Source organism: Lathyrus oleraceus, chromosome 6 (assembly GCF_024323335.1).
Source record: "Lathyrus oleraceus cultivar Zhongwan6 chromosome 6, CAAS_Psat_ZW6_1.0, whole genome shotgun sequence".
NCBI classification, from domain to species: Eukaryota; Viridiplantae; Streptophyta; class Magnoliopsida; order Fabales; family Fabaceae; genus Lathyrus; species Lathyrus oleraceus.
The window spans coordinates 481,283,479-481,294,341 of record NC_066584.1 but is presented as its reverse complement, the minus strand read 5'-3'; positions in this window follow the sequence as shown (position 1 = coordinate 481,294,341).

Genomic DNA, 10,863 nt, shown 5'->3' with positions numbered 1-10,863 from the left:
CATACTCCCTATAGTCGTATTTTTCTTCCTACAATGAGGTAACAAAATAGGAGGCTTGGTAAGGTACCCTTTGATTGCGTCGAAAGCCTTTTGTTGCTCTGGGCCCCAGTAAAAATCACTTTCGTTCTTAATTTTGAGCAGTGGCGAAAATACCTTCATTTTACCACTTAGATTTGATATGAATCTTCTTAAGAAGTTTATCTTACCCAACAAAGATTGGAGTTGCTTCTTTGTCGATGGGCTTTTGAGGTCTAAAATCGCCTTTGTCTTGTTCTGACTGATCTTGATACCTCGTTTGTGTACCACGAATCCCAAGAAGTCGCCTGTGTGCACACCGAAAGCATACTTCAATGGATTCATTTTCAATCCATATTTCCTCTTTCTATCAAATGAGCGTCGAACGTGATCCAGGTGTCCTCCCTGAGATGACGATTTTATCACGATGTTGTCAATATACACCTGCATGAACTTCTCAATGAAGTCATGAAATATGGCATTCATATCCCTTTGGTAGGTTGCTCCTGTGTTTTTTAAACCAAACGGCATGACGACGTACATCCCTAAAGCTCTAGGGCATCGAAACGCTGTCTTGGGGACATCTTCTTCGACAATAAGAATTTGATTGTAGCCAGAGTATCCATCAAGCAAGCTCAGGTATTCGAAACCTGCGATCAAATCGACCAACATTTCTTCCACGGGAATTGAGTACTCATCCTTTGGTCTAGCGTTATTTAGATCTTTGAAATCTATACAAATTCTAAGAGTTTTGTTTTTCTTGATGACGGGCACTATGTTGGCCAACCATTCGACGTACCTCTCCGTTCTTATGAAACGACTTTTGAGGAGTCTTTCGATCTCCTGCTTGATTTTCACGGTGACGTCTGGTGCAAATCGTCGAGGGTGTTGCTTCACTTTCTTTTTCCCAGGTTGGATAGGCAGTCGATGCTCCACCACGCTTCGATTTAAACCCGGCATTTTGTTATAATCCCAGGCAAAATAGTCCCTGTATTCAATCAATGCCTTAACCAGTTTCGCCCTCATTTCTGACCCCACCTTAGTACTTATGTAGGTTGGTCTTTTTGTGATTCCATCTCCCAGATCGATCTCTTCAAGGGGATCTTGCGCTTGCATCTTCTGGAACTCATTTAATGGGTTCTTTTCAAACCCTAAAGGCTCGTTGTCATAAATGCAATCAAGCCTCCAGCTTTCTGAAGCTGTTGTTTAGTCTTATCGACTATTTTCTAAACCTTTGGCCTCACAGGCCAAATCCTGAAGTCTCTCCTTTTCCAGAATTAAACTCCTCTTGTTTTCGTCCAAATAGGCCGAAATTCGAGCCAAGCTTTCTGACTCAGCAGTCATCCTCATCAACTGCATGCCACCCCGTAGGTGGAATGTCCGTCTCTGATCCTGCGTCTTCCTCATTATCCCATATGAAACCATGATCAGGGTCCAATTTCAAAACTTGACCAGTTTTGACGGAAGTATAGGAGCATGATTCGTTATCACATGGCGCTATATTCGCCAAGTGTTGGTCGAAAGACCTCTTGGAACCCCTATCGTCGACCCGGTAATAAATATGGTCGGCCTCAATATTTTCTATGATGTCGTCCTTCGCCAGATTATAAGTCTCTGGTGAACCGTCGATGGTACAGCCCCTATCCCATGGATCTATTCTCGACCCAAAAGTATATTTAAATTGGCTTTGGAGTCTATTACCATGAATAATGTTGAACGTGTTGTTATGCCCACAACAAGATCGACTTGGACAACCCCCATTATATTGCTGGTTTTCCCTTCATAGTTTGATAGGACCATGTTGTGTTGTCGAAGGTATTTGTCACCCTTTCCCATCTTCTTAAAAATATTATAGGGCATCAGATTGACTGCAGCACCTTCGTCGACAAAGACCTTGTTCACCGCCATTCCATCGACCTTTGCTCTGATAAACAATGGCTTTAGATGGTACATCATCCCTGGGCTGAGCCTTTCAAACATAGCTTTCTGTTCTTCCACCACGTTGATATTCATGACATAGTAGCACAAAGTTTTTCCTTCGTCTGTCTCGTCCAGCACAAAATCTCCCTATGTTTCAGAGACTTCGGATACCATGTCGTATTCAGCTGACAACACTGATACAATGCCACAGTTTACAAAGAAATCATCACCATAAATGTCATCGTTATTGTTGGAAATATATTATTTCTGGTTTTATTATTGTCTTTAATACTACCTTTATTTTTCTTTATTCTCTATTAAGGAGAAAATTAATTATAATAATTGTATCTTCACTATATAAATTAGCCTAAGACTAACGAATATAATATAACAGCTTTTACCTATTTTTTCCAATATGGTATCAAGAGCACTGGGTTAGGGGTTACCGTAAAGCTTTCCTCAACCTATTTTTGTTGGTTAGGGGTTACCATAAAATTTTCCTCAACATATTTTTTTCGACCAAATTCACATACTCGTTTAGCCTCCTATGGTGAATAACAACAACAGGTGGCATCCCCCATCACAGGCCTACACTGGATCCAACCATGGCGACCAACCACAACCTGAATCGGGATTCGTCCGCGGAAACGGCGGTGGCCGCGGAAATGGAGTACATGAGGAACCGCCGGTGGTCATAAACAATGGCAGTAATGATGGCAACAATGGAAACAGGAACAACATTGTTTTTTGTGACAGTTATTCCCACATAGGCAGTAATGATCAAGAGGGTTCCTCATACTCCCTCAAGGTCAATATCCCTAAAATGAATGGGAATAACTATAATGAATGGGCCCAAACCGTTCGATTGGTATTGGATAGCAAAGGAAAATTTGATTTCTTAACAAGAGCAGTAGCTGAACTGGCAACAGGAGACCCTCGTTACAAACAATGGAAGTCAGAAAACTCCTTGATTATTGTGTGGATGGTAAGCTCTATGGAAACTAGAATAGGTAAGCCTTACATGTTTTTAACTTCCGCAAAGGATGTGTGGAAAGCTGTTAAGGAAACATACTCTGATATTCAAAACTCCTCTCAAATTTTTGGTTTAAAATCAAAGTTATGGCATGCGAAACAAGGTGACAAGAGTGTAACTGCTTATTACAATGAACTGTTAACACTATGGCAAGAGTTAGATCTTTGTTATGATGATAATTGGAGGTGTACAGAAGACAGTGTTTTATTTCTCAAAAGGCAAGAAAATGATTGTGTAGTCATGTTTCTCGTTGGGCTCAATAAAGACCTTGATGAGGTAAGAGGTAGAGTTTTAGGAAAAGTATCATTGCCAACTCTTCATGATATTTTTGCAGAAATAAGAAGGGAAGAGGCACGGCAAGGAATTATGATAGGTAAGACACCACAATATTATGAATCTGAATGCTCAGCTCCGGCTACTAGGAACCTTGACGAGGGAAGAAGGTCAGACAAAGTTCCTTGGTGTGATCACTACAAGCGCGAATGGCATACACGTGAAACTTGTTGGAAGCTCAAAGGCAAACCTCCTAACTGGAAGAAGAAAAGTGGTCGTGCATTTCAGGCTAGTAATTATGATCAAGGGCAGCAACCTCCTCCGTCTCAGTTTCCACTCACTACGGAGCAACTAGACAGACTGTGCAAACTCCTCGAGTCTCCAACCCCTTCTTGCTCTATAGCAACAAAAGGTAACTTTGCATTTCTTAGTGTCAGTCTCAGTCATACTTGGATAGTAGATTCAGGAGCCTCCGATCACATGATAGGTGAATCTACTTTGTTCTCTTCATATAGTCCATGTGCAGGTAATCAAAAAATAAAAATCGCAGATGGCTCTTTTTCAGCCATTGCATGTAAAAGGTCAGTTGTGTTGTCTCAAATGTTAACTCTTAAAAATGTCCTTCATGTTCCAAATTTATCTTGTAATTTAATATCTGTGAGTAAATTAGACCAAGATATAAATTGTCAAACTAATTTTTTCCGATCTCACTGTGTCTTTCAGGATTTGAACTCGGGGAAGATAATTGGCAGTGCTAAGGAGAGTGGAGGACTCTACTACCTTGACATTGGATCTGCATCACAACTACCTTCAAAAACAATAAGTTCCTGCTTTGAGTCTTTTTATGTTTTGAATAATAAAGATGACTAACATTATGGTATGGCATTTAAGATTAGGACATCCTAGTTTTCGTTACTTAAAACACTTGTTTCCTAAGATATTTCACAATAAGAACTTTTCTTCGTTTAAATGTGAAGCATGTGAATTTTCAAAGCATCATCGTTCCCAGTTTTCAATACAGCCTTATAAACCATGAAAACCTTTTTCTATTATACACAGTGATGTTTGGGGCCCTAACCGTACAAGTACACTCTCTCTTAAAAAATGGTTTATCACATTTATAGATGACCATACAATAGTATGTTGGGTGTACTTGTTAAAGGGGAAATCAGATGTTTGTTAGGCTAGAAAGAATTTTGTTTTAATGGTGCAGAACCAATTTCAAACAAATATCCAAGTCTTTAGAAGTGATAATGGCAAAGAATGTTTTAACACTATCCTTGGTGATTTTTTCTAAAAAATGGGATTGTACATCAAAGTTCATGTCCTAATACTCCTCAACAAAATGGAGTGGCCGAAAGGAAAAATAGACATTTACTAGAGGTTGCTAGAGCTCTACTTTTTTCAAATAAAGTACCAAATTATTTGTGGGGCGAAGTTGTTTTAACAGTTGGGTATTTACTTAACAGAATGCCCTCCAAAATTCTCAATTTTCAAACTCCTATTAATGTCTTCAAAGAATGTTTTCCTAGTACTCGTGTTTTAACTGATTTGACTTTAAAAATCTTTGGTTGCACAGCCTTTGTTCATGAACATAAAAATGTTGGAAAACTTGAGCCACGTGCTATAAAATGTGTCTTTGATTGATACTCCCTAACCCAAAAAGGATATAAATGTTTTGATCCAACAAATAAGAAAATGTTTGTCACTATGGATGTTACATTCTTTGAAAATAAACCTTTTTTTATGACAGTCATCTTCAAGGGGGGGAGATAAGCGAAGACTCGTTTCAAATTGAGGACATGAGTTTTTTAAATAACTTATCTTTACCAATTCTAAGATTTTTACACCTGCACCAACAGAAAATGGCAATGATTCTTTATCTGATCCTACTCCTGTCATGAGTAAGGAACCTTGTGAATCCGAGCCTACATTTTCTCTTGTAGAAAACATTGATAATCCTGAAAACGATGATAATGATGATCTAATTGAAATGCCACAAAATAATGAGTCACTTCAACAAAACAAATTTGAATTAGGAAACAGGACATGGAAAGGAAAGGTTTTTTTGGAAAAGCACCATAAAGGAAAGGACAAGTCCACATCTCAATACTGCCAGGAATCTGAACCGGGGAATGATCAATTTCCTAACAAAAGAAAAGGTAAGTTTATCTCTGTTTCTGAGAGTCGTATGTTGTATCCTGATATAGATGATCTTGTTGCCATTAGAAAACCTGTCAGATCTTGCACTAAATATCCCATGTCCAATTTTATATCATATTCAAATTTGTCTTCATCTATGTCTGCCTTCACTTCAAAATTTTCTAGTGTAGAAATTCCAAAAAGTGTACAGGTTGCTCTAGAAATTCCAAAGTGGAGGGAAGTTGTACTTGAGGAGATGAAAGCTCTTGAAAATAACAAAACTTGGAGTGTTACGTCACTACCAGATGGCAAGAAGACAATTTGATGCAAATGGATGTTTACTATGAAGTATAATTCAGATGGGTCAATTGAAAGGTACAAGGCTCTCTTGGTGGCTAAAGGCTTTACTCAGACCTATGGTATAGATTACTCAGAGGCATTTACTCCTGTTGCAAAATTGAACACTGTCAGAATTCTTTTGTCTCTTGATGCTAACATGGATTGGCCTTTGCATCGGTTAGATGTTAAGAATGTCTTTCTTAATGGCGATCTAGAAGAAGAAGTATATATGGACATTCCTCCTGGATTTGAAAACAAATTTGGATCAAATGTGTGTAAACTAAAATAAGTCTTTGTATGGATTAAAGCAGCCCCCTAGAGCTTGGTTTGAAAAATTCACTTAGTCTATGAAGAAACAAGGGTACATCCAAGGACAGGCTGACCACACCTTGTTCACAAAATTCTCCCACGGTGGGAAAGTTGATGTCCTGATTGTTTATGTTAATGATATTGTCCTTACTGGAGACGATACATTGGAAATGGCAAGAGTAAAAGAGAAATTGGTAGTAGACTTTGAAATCAAGGACCTGGGATTCATGAGATATTTTCTAGGTATGGAGGTTGCTCGGTCAAAAAATGGTATTGTGGTTTCACAACAGAAATACATTATAGACTTGTTGAAAGAAATAGGAATGAGTGGATGTCGTCCTGCAAATACCCCTATGGATCCTAATGCTAAACTTTTGGGAGAAGGTAATGTTTTTGTTGATACTGGGAGATATCAGAGATTGGTAGGGAAACTGATTTATTTGTCACACACACGACCTGATATTGCTTTCTCAGTTAGTGTAGTGAGTCAGTGTATGCATTCTCCTTTCGAGGAACATCTTGAGGCAGTCTATAGGATACTGAGATATTTGAAGGGAAATCTTGGAAAAGGATTATTTTTTAAGAAGACTAGTGAAAAAAATGTGTCTATCTTCACTGATGTCGATTGGGCAGGTTCAGTCACAGATAGAAGACCAACCTCTGGATATTGTACCTATGTTTGGGGTAATCTTGTGACATGGAGGAAAAAGAAACAAGGAGTTGTAGCAAGGAGTAGTGCAGAGGACGGGTTTAGAGCTATGTCTCAAGGTATTTGTGAAGGATTATGGATCCTTAGAGTCCTAGAAAAACTTAAGATTAAAATTGAGCTTCCATTGAAATTGTACTCTGACATTAAAGTTGCTATTAGCATAGCTCATAATCCAGTTCAACATGACAGAACCAAGCATATCAAGATTGATCGACACTTCATAAAGGAGAAGTTAGATGCGGGAATCATATGTCTACCATTCGTGACTTCAAGTCAACAAACTGCGAATATCCTGACCAAAAGTTTGGCAAGGCCTACTTTTGAGTATTTGATAGACAAATTGGGCATGATAGATATCTATGCACCAACTTGAGGGGAGGTGTTGGAAATATATTATTTCTGGTTTTATTATTGTCTTTAATACTACCTTTTTTTTTCTTTATTCTCTATTAAGGATAAAATTAATTGTAATAATTGTATCTTCACTATATAAACCAACCTAAGGCAGACGAATATAATATAACAGCTTTTACCTATTTTTCCCAATAGCTATTTTCGTCGTACATGTTGTAGCGATAAATTCATGACCAACAAGCTATGGATAAGCTTAACGTCAATAAAACCAAAGTCGCCACCGCACTTTTATTATTTCCAAAGGAAAATGAAAAAGTACGAACAAAACCCAAGGATAAGAAGTTTCCAAATCAAAACTAATAAAATGTTAGATATTACAGGTAAGGGGGTTGGTTACACAAAGGGGAGGTGTTAGCACCCAAAGTGTCATAGGTACTCCTAGGGAGCCCTTTTTATGTGTGTATATGTTTTTGGTATAAAATGATGTTTGAGAAAAAATAGAGTGTGGGGATGAGAAAATAATTCATTGATTATATTTTTGTGTTTACAAGACCTTCGGACTTGTGCCTACGTACCAACATAAAAATGAGGGATCAAAACCTCGTAGTTTGTGGTAAAAATTTCAAAGTGGGTGAATTGCTTTTAATCAAAATTTAAGTTAAAAGAGGCACAAAGGGGCCAAAAGTTTGAATGGGTGTTAGTTATTTTGGACTTTTGAAATTTTAAGTCAATATGATTAGATTTATTTACAAGTTTGATTTAAGAAAAGAATTTAAAAATTCAATGGCATAAGGCCAAAGTTTCTAATTGAAATAAGGTCAAAGTGTGAAATCACAAACAAAGAAAGTTTTTGAAAAGGGGGGGGATTTGAAATTTAAGAAATGGGAGGAGATGAAGAGACTAACCCTAAGCATAAAATTAAAAGTTAAGAGTTGAAAAGATCTGACCAATGGGATGCAATCCAACAGACAAGAATGTCATATAGATAACCCACTTTCCCTTTGGACTTTGAATCAAGCAATAATCAGCAAACAATTAGCAATATCAAACATCAGGAAGATCAAGGCATCAAATAAAGATAGCCACACCCAAGCAAGCAACTCCATGGCTAGCAGTCTTCTTTGTCTTCTCATGTCTCAGATGAAATACTCCTTGATTAACTCAGAGGAAAGCATTGGGCACAAGATCAAAATAACAGTTGTATCAAGACCATGTAACAGATGAGTTCAAGCCGATCCCAATACTTGCATCAGATGAAAGCTCAAATCACAATAACTTGGTCTCAAAATGTTGGCATTGGCCAAGTCCTTTTGCATAAGGAATGTCGCATAATCCTAAGCCCAACAGGTCAGATCAAACCCAACAGTCCACACAAATATTTTTTAGGGTTTTTGTTGTTTATTGGGTATTTTAAGGTCCTAAGACCCCAAACATAAACAAAGTACACAAACAAATATATACAATCATAATATATGGCTCAAATGAGCAAAGTGAAAATGGCATAAACAAGTTAAATGATATGTAAATGACAAATGAATGGTAAATGACTTGGAATTAAATTGCATAGAATAAATGACTTGAAAGTAAAGCAATATTAATAAGAATTAGTCAAATATTAGTCAAGGTTAATTATATGTTAGTGGTGTTTTGCTTTTCAATTAATTAAATCATTCTTAGGAGAACACTCAACCATCTATTCACAAGCATGGATCCTTGAATCAAGACATCTTCAAAGGAAGGAAAAAGGCCAAGTTTCCATACAATACCATGAAAGATGGGAGACTTACAATCTTACTTACTAGAATTTTATGCATTTAGGGTCAAATTTAGCTCTATGTTAAGCAATCGTAATTGGACTTGTGTAGAAATCACAACTATCTGAGGTCGGGCAATAAAGATTTAGGTGCTAATGCATGTTAGAGATTTGGTATAATGAACCAAACTCCTAAAACATATCACACACTAAAGAAAAGATCAAAAGGGATGGACCTATCTCATCCATATTTGTATTGGTTCATCTGACACAAAGTCATTGATGAACCAATTAGCCTTAGGATATTGAGAATTCAATGGTCAATGAAAGGGAGGGGAAAGAATGGGAATAAAGATGAAGAGGGGGGAGATGAGAGAAACACAAATTGGTCATAGGAGGAATTTTATCAAATTAAAATCATTCATTCATTTTGGGAGATGAAATGTACATTTCATCAATCCCCTAAATTCAATGATTTTAATCCAATAAAAGTCAAATCAACCTTGACCAACACCCAAAAAGATAGTCAAACATCAGAAGACCATAAAAATGGATCAACATAATTTTTACACAATTAATCAATTAAAAATCAAATTTAAAATACACTTAAATTCAAATTAATTTGGTCAAAACCTAAAATTTCTTCAAAACACCAAATAAATGGCCAAGAGATTTATCCTAGGTCAAACAAGATCAAAAGACCTTAGACAAAAAACTTCATGATTTTTGAAAAGTCAAAAGTATTTTTAAGCAATTAAAAATATGCACAAAAACATTTAATTCATGAAAAATATCAAAGTTAATCCAAAAAATAATTTTAATTCAGAAAATGAAAGAGAAAAATATTTAAAGATTTTTTCTGAAAGTCCCATATTTTTTGGATTAAAAATAAAATTAATATGAATTAAATAAAATAAATAGATTAAAAATAAAATCAGAAATTAAAAATAAATTCAAAAAAACAAGGGCCATCAGATCCCCCTCATTAATTGAGGTGGCAGATCTGATGGCCACACGCGCGCGTTCCACCATGCTCCTTGGTCAATGCATTGTACGCGTGGTAATCACAATGAACGCTTAAGATTAAAACATTTGAATCAGATCAGATGGCGTGGGCTTCGCCAACGCACCACCGGAGCCCTAGCTCCGGTCATCTTCACCGGTGATCACCATCGGTCTGGTTCAAGCTCAACTTCATGAAAAATGGAAAACGAATACATTACTTTGAAGAAAAAATGCTCATGAGCACGAATTTGACCTCAATTTCTTCCAATTCCAAATATATTGAAAGATACATGGATTTGAAATTTGAGGTTCATGATCTGAGTTGCTTCGATTTGACCTCAAAGCAACTCAATCTTGTTGCCTACATTGGTAGGACTTCAGCAAACCAACAATCACAAAGAATAATGGAGAATTGAGAGAGAATCAAAGAGATGAAGTTTCTGAAATTTCACCTTCGAGTTGCTTCAAATTTACTTGATCTTGATCTGGATTTGCTTGATTCCTCTTCCTCTTGCTTGCAGTGATCAATTGAGATGAAAAGGAAATGAATTCTTGGAGTTTGAACTTCAAAACAGAAGGTGAAATTCAAACTCGATTTCAATTAAAATCTTCAAGAAATCTATGGAATGAAGGGTTTGGATTCTTCTGGCAAAGCTTGGGCAAGGTACTGATGAAGTTCTTAGCTCATAGCACTTGTATTTATAGCCAATCCATATGCTTTCTACGCACTTCAATTTGAAAATCCAAAAATAGTAATTTGCATCATGAGCTTGCATGGGCGTGTACAAAGCCCAAAGAAGAATTGGAAAAGGTCCAAAATCATGCACAAGTCATACTGAAAGCAATGCATTAAGCCATGCAATGTTGAAATGAATTTGATCATGAGAATCTTCCAAGTGGTACCATGCATTGCACCCATGAGGAAGTCCTTCAATATTGATTCAGATGAGATGACTTTGGACTTTTTGGAAACGTGAGAGCAAGGGGAACAACTTTCATGTTGAACACTTT